Source organism: Colobus angolensis, unplaced genomic scaffold (genome assembly GCF_000951035.1).
Source record: "Colobus angolensis palliatus isolate OR3802 unplaced genomic scaffold, Cang.pa_1.0 Scaffold151, whole genome shotgun sequence".
NCBI lineage: Eukaryota > Metazoa > Chordata > Mammalia > Primates > Cercopithecidae > Colobus > Colobus angolensis.
Window position 1 is genome coordinate 1,612,654 of NW_012114611.1, and position 11,299 is coordinate 1,623,952.

Genomic DNA, 11,299 nt, shown 5'->3' on the forward strand with positions numbered 1-11,299 from the left:
TTTTTTTTTTTTTTTTTTTTGAGACAGGGTCTCCTTCTGTCTCCCAGGCTGGAGTGCAGTGGCTTGATCGAACTGCAATCTGCACCTCCCGGGCCCAAACAATCCTTATACCTCAGCCTCCTGAGTAGCTGGGACCACAGGCTCACACCACTAATTTTTGTATTTTTTTGTAGAGATGGGGTTTTGCCATGTTGCCCAGGCTGGTCTCAAATTCCTGCGCTCAAATGATCTGCCCACCTCGGCCTCCCACAGTGCTGGGACTACAGATGTGGGCCATCATGCTAGGCCAATTTATCCTTTTTTTCTTTTTTTTAAGAGCTAGGAGTCTTACTCTGCCGCTCAAGTTGGAATGCAATGACATCATCATAGCTCACTGAAGCCTCAAACTCCTGGGCTCAAGTCGTCTTCCCACACCAGCCTTCCAAGTAGTTAAGACAACAGGCACGCACTACCATACCCAGCTAGCTTTTCTTATTTTTTGTAGAGATAGGGTCTTGTTATGTTACCCAGGTTGGTCTCAAACTCCTGGCCTTAAGCGATCCTCCCATCTTAGCCTCCCAAAGCTGTGGGATTACAGGAGTGAGCCACAGCACCCAGCCGGCCAGTAAATATTGAGCGCTTATAACATGCCAGGTTCTATACTGGGCACTGGGGAATATATTAGTGAGCAAACCAGAAATGTCTTGTACTCTCCTAGCTTACAGTCTAATGGAGGAAGCTGCTCAAATACATGCACCCACTCAACATCTTTTTAATACCTACTTGTATAAGCACTCTTCTCAGGACAGGAAATACAGTGACAAGCAAGATAAAAGTTCCTACCCTCAGACAGTTTACATTCTAATAAAAAACATGATACATGCCATGAAAATAAAGTTTAGGATGCAGTGATATCCACAGGGAGAGAGAAACCTGAAACGAACTGAGGAGTCAGCAAAGACTTCTCTCAGGAAGTGATAACTGGGGTCAGAGCCTAAAAATGAGAAGGTAATGACAAGTGAAGGGGTGGTGGCAGTGAAGAACATTCCAGACAGAGGGAATAGCAAGTACAAAGGCCTTGAAGTGAGTGGGAACACAAGGCATTACGGAAATAAATGGCCAGAGTAACCAGAGGGTAGGAATGGTGCCAGATGAAGCTAACAACATAGGCACTAAAATGTAAATAAAATAAATAATCACTGTGTTGGGAAGGACTATTAGGGGTACAAGAGTGGAATCAGAGAAGCTCATTTAAAAGGCTATTACAGAGCTGAAGTCCAGAGTGGAAGCCAAATGATACACATGAATACCTGAATCAGACAGATGCCTAAAGGGCTAGGAGCTACAGAAGAGTTTAGGCCACAGGCCGTGTACTCAGCCCAAAACAAGATGGAACTGAGCATAAATTAAGAAACAAAAAGGACTGCTCCATCCATGAAATGAGAAGTAGAAACAGCTCACTAGCTAGGAGAAGAGAAAGTCTTGCATTTGGGACTAGGAATGGAAAAAGTTACCTAGAAGAAACTGGATCCCAGTCCTGTACCATTCATAGATGTGAGATCTAAATTCATACTACACATGTGGTAGAGGGAACCCAAGCTGACACTTTATCATAAATAAGATTCAGAACTAAAGAATGAAATAGTACCACAGTAGAAGCAAAGGAGAAACTATGCAGTAGGGAAGCTTCCACAATCTGAGGTACATAGGACTCAGGTTCAGAGTTAAAGAAAATACACACACATACACAGACAGAGAAACAAACCTTCCATGAGGAAATCAGCAATGAAAGACAGCACCCCAAGAATAAGAATATGATGAAGACAAGGAGATGCTAAAACCCCTGTACACTGTTGGTGGGAACGTAAAATGGTGTAGCTGCTATGGAAAATATATGACATGATCCGCTAATCTCACTTCTGGATATTTATCCAAAAGAACTGAAATCAGGATCTTGAGGGACACATGTTTACTGTAGCATTATTCACAATGGCCAAGATGTAGAAACAACCTAAATGTACATCAACGGATGAATTAACAATAAAATGTAGTATACACATACAATGGAACATTATTAAGCCTTTAAGAAGGAAATCCTGCCACATGCCACAACATGGATGAACTTTGAAGCATTATGCTAAGTGAAAGAAGCCAGTCACAGGACAAATAATGCATGATACCACTTACATGAGGTATATAAAATACTCAAACACACAGATGCAGAAAGTAGCATGGTAGTTGCCAGGGGCTGGGGAGAGGGGGAAACGAAGAGTTGCTATTCAGCAAGCTGATTAAGTTCTACAGGTCTGCTGTAAAAGATTGTCCTTATAGTTAATATTACAGTATTGTACAACAAAAGATTTGTTAGAAGGGTAGATTTCACATTAAGTGTTTTTATCACCAAAAAAAAGTAAAATAACAATCTGGGTCAGGCGTGGTGGTTCATACCTGTAATCCCAGCACTTTGGGAGGCTGAGGCAGGTGGATCACCTGAGGTCAAGAGTTCGAGACCAGCCTGATCAACATGATGAAACCCCGTCTCTAATAAAAATACAAAAAAAATTAGCTGGGCATGGTGACGGGCGCCTGTAATCCCAGCTACTTGGGAGGCTGAGGCAGGAGAATTGCTTGAACCAGGGAGGAGGAGGTTGTAGTGAGCCAAGATCATGACATTGCATTCCATCCTGGGCAACAGAGTGAGACTCTATCTCAAAAAAAAAAAAAAAAAAATCTGAAAAACAAGGTTGTAGTGTCTCTAAGATAGGAACAACACAAGGATATTTACTTTCACTGCTTCTCTTCAACATTGTATTGGAGGTTCCAGCCAGAGCAATCAGGCAAGAAAAAGAAATAAAAGAAGGCTAGGCACAGTAGCTCATGCCTATAATCCCAGCACTTTGGGAGGCCAAGACAGGAGTGTTGAGACTAGCCTGGGGAACACAGCAAGACTCCATCTCTGTAAATAAAAAATATTTTAAATTTAAAAAATTTTAAATTAAGAAGTAAAAGGAATCCAGATTAAAAAGAAAAAAGAAAAAGAAGCAAAACTGTCCCTTTTTTTTTTTTTTGGCCCGAGACAGAGTCTCGCTCTGTCACCTGGGCTAGAGTGCGGTGGTGCGATCTTGGCTCGCTGCAACCTCCACCTCCCGAGTTCAAGGGATTCTCCTGCCTCAGCCTCTGGAGTAGCTGGGATTACAGGCCTCTGCCACCAAACCCAGCTGATTTTTTTTTTTTGTATTTTTAGTAGAGACAGGGTTTCACCATGTTGGCCAGGCTGGTTTCGAACTCCTGACCTCAGGTGATCCGCCCGCCTCAGCCTCCCAAACTGCTGGGATTACAGGTGTGAGGCACCGCACCTGGCCTTAAAGTTGTCTTTATTCGTAGATGACATGATCATCTGTGAAAAAGCTATCTGATGAAATCTAAAAAATAATAGTAAATGAGTTTAGCAAGGTTACAGAATATAAGGTCAATATAGAAAAATCTATTGTATTTCTATATACTAGCAACAATCACTAATTAAAACTACAAATACAAAGCATCAAATATAAAATCTGTAAAGATAAATCTGAAAAAAAAAAGACGTGAAAGATCTGAACACTGAAAACTACACATCATGGAGAGATATTAAAGACCTAAATAAAAGGAGTTATATATCTACCTGTTCATAGGTTAGAAGACTCAATATTGTCAGCATGCCAATTCTCCCCAAACTGATTCAATAGATTTAATGCAATCTCAATCAAACTCCCAGAGACTTTTTTGCAGAATCCAGCAAACTAGTTCTCTATTTTTTTTTTTTTTTTTTTTGGAGACAAGGTCTTGCTCTGTCCCCCAGACAGGAGTGCAGTGGCTTGATCTCAGCTCGATGCAACCTCTGCCTCCTAAACTCAAGTGATCCGTCCCACCTCAGCCTCCCGAGTAGCCGCGCCTGCAGGTGCACACCATGAAGCCTGGCTAATTTTTGTATTTTTGGTAAAGACAGGGTTTCGCCATGGTGCCCAGGCAACATGGGCTCAAGCAATCTGCCCACTACAGCCTCCCAAAGCGCTGGGATTACAGGGGTGGGCCACCATGCCCAGTCCAGCAAACTAGTTCTAAAATCCATATGAAAATACAAAAGTCTTGGAATAGCAAAAAAGACTTTGAAAAAGAAGTTGGAGGGCTGGCCAGAGCGGTGGCTCACGCCTGTAATCTGAGACAGTAACATCACTTGAGGCAGGAAGATCACTTGAGTAGAGGATTTCACCACCACCAGCCTGGGCAACAGAGGGAGACCCTGTCTCTACAAAAATAAACATAAAAATAGCAGGGAACAGTAGCCTGCTATTGAAAGGAAATAAACAGATGAGCCTCAATTTTCTTGTCCCATAAAACAGGAAAGCTATCAAAGACTACTGGGGTCACATTAAAAGGACAAAGGAGCCAAATTAAATGGGTTCCCAGTGAACTACGATGAGACAATATGAACATCAATAAGAATAACGTCTATGGTGCCTGAAATATATTAAATACATAAATATCCATTAATTTATAATCACACTCTAAAACAAACAAAACACATTAGTCACCTTTGGAGGTTAGTGGGGCACTAAGTCATTTCATTAGTCTAAATACAAATAAAGATAAATAATTCTGCCTTTCCTGTACAAACCATATTTCAAAGTAATCAAAAAGCTAATGAAGGAAAAAGTCTTCTTTATAGAAAAATTCTACCTAATAAATACAGAATAAAATTAGAAAAAAATCCCTATTTTGTATGCCTTAAAATAAGAATGGATCTAGTCAACAATCATCAATGGCTGCTAAAATCACTGAATGAAAGGCTGATGGAAAACTTTTAGAAAAGGATGGATAATATTGACAAGACTCATCAAAAGTAGTGAGTGGGAAGAATAGAGAAAACTAAGAATGGAAAAAATGTTAATAATCACTGAAGCTAGACGAGTCTACATGAGACTCAATTTTTTATTGAGTTTATATTTTTATTGTTGAAAATGTCCACAATTAAAAAAAAGATATGAAGCCAATTGGCATAATTAAGATGAGACAAAGCACTGGTGAGTACACAGATGTTACTATATTACTCTCTTTTTTTTTTTTTTGGACGGAGTTTCACAGTTTTGCGCAGGCTGGAGTGGTGAAGTGGCGTGATCTCTGCTCACCACAACCTCTGCCCCCTAGGTTCAAGCAATTCTCCTGCCTCAGCCTCCCAAGTAGCTGGGATTTCAGATGCCTGCCACCACACCTGGCTAATTTTTGTATTTTTAGTAAAGATGGGGTTTCACCATGTTGGCCAGGCTGTTCTCAAACTCCTGACCTCAGGTGATCCACCCACCTCAGCCTCCCAAAGTGCTGGGATTACAGGCATGAGCCACCATGCCCACCTACTCTCTATTTTTATCTGTGGATTTGAAATATATATTTTTTGAGACAGAGTCTCACTCTATTGCCCAGGCTGGAGTGCAGAGGCATGATCTCGGCTCACCGCAACCTCCACCTCCCGGGTTCAAGTAATTCTCCTGCTTCAGCCTCCTGAGTAGCTGGGACTACAGGCCCCCACCACCATGCCCAGCTAATTTTTGTATTTTTAGTAGAGACGGGGTTTCACCATGTTGGCCAGGCTGGTCTCGAACTCCTGACCTCAGGTGATCCACCCGCCTCAGCCTCCCAAAGTGCTGGGATTACAGGCATGAGAGCCACCATGCCCACCCTACTCTCTATTTTTATCTGTGGATTTGAAATATATATTTTTTGAGACAGAGTCTCACTCTATTGCCCAGGCTGGAGTGCAGAGGCATGATCTCGGCTCACCGCAACCTCCACCTCCCGGGTTCAAGTAATTCTCCTGCTTCAGCCTCCTGAGTAGCTGGGACTACAGGCCCCCACCACCATGCCCAGCTAATTTTTGTATTTTTAGTAGAGACGGGGTTTTGCCATGTTGGCCAGGCTGGTCTTGAACTCCTGACCTCAGGTGATCCACCTGCCTCCACCTCCCAAAGTGCTGGGATTACAGGTATGAGCCACCAACCCCAGCCTTAAATATTTCACAGTAAGCACGGTTTAAGGTGGAACTAAACTACCAAAAAATTAAATAAGATTGAAGCATACAGAAGGAATATAACTTAAAGCATTCTTTTTTTAATCACTCATCTTTAATAATAAAATAGGTTTCTATGCAGTACCTACCTCAGACATAAACTTAAGGTTCTGTTTAACAACAACCAAAAATAATAATAATAATAATAGGATGGAAAAGTGTCACTAAATAACATCAAGACCTTAAATATCATGACCTTAAATTCATATCCAAGCAAAAAGACCAAGAATAAGTAAACCAACTTGTTTACAAAAATAGTTATTTATCAAGTAATCTTTTATAGTAGAGCTGCCTCAATTAACTGCCTCAGACTTAATCTCAATTGTGTAGCTTATTTCCTTTCTTTCTTATCAGGGATAAAGTATCTGAATGAACGTGTCATTAAATTAAGGGATATTTTCCCAAAAACAATTAAAAAGTTTAAAAATAAAAACTGTCATTTATAAAATACCAAATAAGGCCTCTGACTGAGAAAAGAAATCTATGTAATGTTTGGGCCATTAGCCCTTTTCTATTCAATCAGTCTCATCCAACTCACTCAGCCCAAACTTAAGATAGAAAAATTCTGGCCAGGCAAGGTGGCTCACGCGTGTAATCCCAGCACTTTGGGAGGCCGAGGCGGGTGGATCACGAGGTCAGGAGATCAAGACCATCCTGGCTAACATGGTGGAACCTCGTCTCTACTAAAAAAAAAGACAAAAAAATTAGCCGGGTGTGATGGCGGGCTCCTGTAGTCCCAGCTGCTCAGGAGGTTGAGTCAGGAGAATGAATGATGTGAACCAGGGAGGCGGAGCTTGCAGTGAGCCAAGATCGCACCACTGCATTCCAGCCTGGGCGACAGAGCGAGACTCCGTCTCTTAAAATAAATAAATAAACAAATAAATAGAAAAATTCTGAAGCGTAAAGTGGTTTTGAATTTTACCAGTATATGAAATTATACATAAAAATTACCATATAAAGTAATATTTAACAAATTATATACTCAAAGTAGAATTTTCTATTTGTCTTTAATATGTATTCAATATAAATGCATATGATATATTTCATCATGTTTGACACTCTTCTTTTATCCCTTTTTACTACAATCACCATGACATAAGAAAATTTAGGTTTCAACTGATGTTAAAGCACATTTCTATAACTGGTGGCTTTTTAAAAATTTACATACTATATATTTGACTTTTTTTTTTAATGTATATATTTTTTGAGACGGAGTCTTGCCCTGTTGCCCAGGCTAGAGTGCAATGGCACAATCTCAGCTTACTGCAATCTCCACCTCCTGCGTTCAATGCTCCTGCCTCAGCCTCCTGAGTAGCTGGGATTACAGGCACGCGCCTCCACACCCCACTAATTTTTGTATTTTTAGTAGAGACGGGGTTTCACCATGTTGGTCAGGCTGGTCTCGAACTCCTGACCTCATGATCCACCCACCTCGGCCTCCCAAAGTGCTGGGATTACAGGAGTGAGCCACCGCGCCCAGCATATTTGACATTTTAAAAGACAACAGAAAACAAATACTTCTTTTTTTTTTTTTTTTTGAGACGGAGTCTCTCTCTGTCACCCAGGCTGGAGTGCAGTGGCCAGATCTCAGCTCACTGCAAGCTCCGCCTCCCGGGTTTACGCCATTCTCCTGCCTCAGCCTCCTGAGTAGCTGGGACTACAGGCGCCCGCCACCTCGCCCGGATAGTTTTTTGTGTTTTTAGTAGAGACGGGGTTTCACCATGTTAGCCAGGATGGTCTCGATCTCCTGACCTCGTGATCCGCCCGTCTCGGCCTCCCAAAGTGCTGGGATTACAGGCTTGAGCCACCGCGCCCGGCCGAAAACAAATCCTTCTAAATCCACAGATTACCCCACCTCTACCCCCACTTTCAGCTGAAAAGTTTTAAGAAAAATCTTATAGGTTATGAGGACCAGATGGAGCTTAAAAACAGATCCAGAATTTTTGTTTTAATTTTAATTTAAAAGGGTTCTATGAGCCAGAGGAATTCCCAATTCACTTTGAAATTACCATACCTATTTTGCCGTATCAAACATTTCAACTGTTAATTAAATAAACTACATAATATCCTTAAAAATCAGCCAGAGAGAAGAAAAACAAATCTCATCTTCATTATTGACTTCAAACCAAAACTTACTTTCAAAGTAGTTCAACCTACTAAATATGTCTACTATAAGATTTTTTTTCTTAGAAAGTAGTATTCCTGGCCGGGCGCAGTGGCTCAAGCCTGTAATCCCAGCACTTTGGGAGGCCGAGAGGTCAGGAGATCGAGACCATCCTGGCTAACACGGTGAAACCCCGTCTCTACTAAAAAAACACAAAAAACTATCCGGGCGAGGTGGTGGGAGCCTGTAGTCCCAGCTACTCGGGAGGCTAAGGCAGGAGAATGGCGTAAACCTGGGAGGCGGAGCTTGCAGTGAGCTGAGATCCGGCCACTGCACTCCAGCCTGGGCGACAAAAAAAAAAAAAAAAAAGTAGTATTCCTTCTTTTTCATTCCTGAAATGGTATTTCTTATACTGAAACAAGTTATGGAGAATTGTTAGCTAAGTATCAGTTATGGTAAATTGCTAAAATTAAATTATCACTTTTGTTTATGGTACATATAACACATTCTTATAAGCTTTAAAACTGAATTTTCTTTCACAAAAATTTAAATAAATGTAAAAGTAGGCAATCACTAAAGCTGAAGTCTCATGGTACATAAACTTCGTATTAACTTTGACACCAAATAAGAAGGATGAAATATAGCATGCAAATCTTCCGTTCACAAAACAGTGGTAAAACTTTGTATTTTTAAATTGGTATAATTTTATGAATTCTCAAACATTTATTGAGAATATTCAAGTTTACCTAATTAATCACCCAGAAAGCCAGCAGCATGGCCAAAAGTCGGTGTATTCAGTAGTCTTGGTGTATTCAGTAGTCACTGTGAAAACCTTTCATTTCTTTACCAATTGGCAATGGCTCAGTTTCTATTTTCCAATTATGTTTTGGAATAAAGTCTATGACCATTAACTATGCATCTTTGTTGCTCTCATAGCCAGTGCACTGTACATATTTAAAGAGAAAAAAATAAAGGATTGAATTTTCTGTTCATTCACTCATTCACTTATTTGACCATTTGGAGCCATGTAAGAAGCTCAGACTCAGAAGCTCTTCAGCTCTTCCTCAGACTCAAGTCACTGTTGGTCACTAATGCTGACAAAGTACTTTCTGACACATCATCTTTCCTTAGGCTCAAAAATGATTCTCGAGTTATTTGAAGGATCTCTCTCAAGCCTTTGTTTTCTTGTTCAAGTTGAAATATTCGTTCTTGTTCCTTGCAACTCTGTTGCTCGTCAATTTCAATGGCTTTCTTCATTACTGCTGCCACTTCAGTTATCTGGTCAACATGTGCTTGTAGTTCCTTGGAGTGCTGCTCTTGTTAACTTCTTCATTATTCCTGGATCATCTTTTTTGCTAGCCAGTAGCAATCTAAACATTTGTTATCGGCCCGGCGCGGTGGCTCACGTCTGTAATCCCAACACTTTGGGAGGCCAAGGCAGGTGGATCACAAGGTCAGGAGATCAAGACCATCCTCGCTAACAAGGTGAAACCCCGTCTCTACTAAAAAATACAAAAATTAGCTGGGCGTGGTGGCAGGGGCCTGTAGTCCCAGCTACTCGGTGAACCCGAAAGGCAGAGCTTGCAGTGAGCCGAGACTGCGCCTCTGCACTCCAGCCTGAGCAACAGAGTGAGACTCCGCCTCAAAAAAAAAAAAAAAAAATTGTTGTCTATACTTGCTCATTATAAGTTCCAAGGCTGACTGATGTTCTTCCAGACACAATTCTTTTGTTTCTTGTTGCAATTCTCTGATATGTCTCCTTTCTTGCTGGATTCCCATAACTAATGTGGACCATGGCCGATGTCTTGTGACTTCATTAAGTTCTTGAATTTCTTCCTGATACTGCTTCATGGCTTCTACTGCTTGTTGAGAGTTGTGGTTTGCTCAATCAGAGACTCTGCTGCATCGTTGTGATCTCTTAATCTTTCAACAAGAGTTTTAGCATCAGCAAGTGCCTTATCAATTGTGCAACTCATTTCTAAAGATATATCCTGCTTAGGCCCTCGCAGCCTTCAGCTGTGGTGATGAGGACTCAAAGCCTCTATCAACCGGGACCTATGCACCCAAGGGAACAGACTCCGCGCCCCTAGTCCGCCTCCTCAGCAAACAGACGCTGAACCAGATGGAGGCAGCGGAGGGGTAGCCATGAAGCCAGTAGCGTTCAGCCCCATCACCGGAGTGAGGAGACACCTCTGCCAACCGCCTCCGACCGGCGCGCCCAGAGGACTCCAGCCTTGCGAGATTTCCTTCCTCCCGTTACGGTGGGCAGAGCCGACCACTAGCAGCTTTGCACAAGAAGGCGGAGCGGGGGCCCTTCCAACTTAAAAGTATTCTGAGGTTCCTGAATTATTCAGGAAGGCAAAGATATTAATCTTGGACTTCAGTAAGCATGCATGTTAAAAATTTAACAGTTAACTACTAAACAGAGAAATAGAATGTTCAACTTAAAAATCAGAAGAAAAAAGAACTCCATATCTACAACAGAATGCAAATAAGAAGTGTGGTCACCGTGGCTCACACCTGTAAGCCCAACACTTTCGGAGGCCAATGTGAGAGGACTGCTTGAGACCAGGAGTTCAAGAACAGCCTGGCCAACATAGTGAGACTCCATCTCTACAAAAAAAATTTAAATTAGCTGGGCCTAGTGGTACTTGTGTCTATAGTACCAGCTACTTGGGAGGCTGAAGAGGGAGGATCACTTGAGCCTGGGAGGTTGAGGCTGAAGTGAGCTAGGATTATGCCACTGCACTCCAGCCTGGGTAAGAGAGTGTGACCTAAAAAAAAAAAGAGTCTCTAAGAAAAAAAAAGGAAAAAGAAAAAAAAAAGTGTGGTTCAAGGCTAGGCACGGTGGCTCATGCCTGTAATCCTGGCACTTTGGGAGGCTGAGGCAGGTGGATCACTTGAGGCCAGAAGTTCAAGACCAGCCTGAGTAACATGGCAAAACCCCGTATCCACAAAGAATACAAAAATTAGTCCAGCATGGTGGCACATGCCTGTAGTCCCAATTGCTCAGAAGGCTGAGGCAGGAGGATAGATTGAGCCCAGGAGTTTGAGGCTGCAGCAAGCCATGATTGCACCACTGCACTCCAGCCAGGGTGACAGAGAGAGACCCTGTC

The 11,299-nt window shown here is 41.9% G+C and overlaps 1 protein-coding gene and 1 pseudogene across 1 annotated transcript in view; both read right to left on the minus strand.

The window, feature by feature from the left end:
• SPATS2 (spermatogenesis associated, serine-rich 2) overlaps nt 1-11,299 on the minus strand; it is a 185,234-nt gene that overhangs the window by 153,194 nt on the left and 20,741 nt on the right. The window lies entirely within an intron of this gene.
• Nucleotides 9,237-10,159, minus strand: LOC105507625 (annotated as a pseudogene).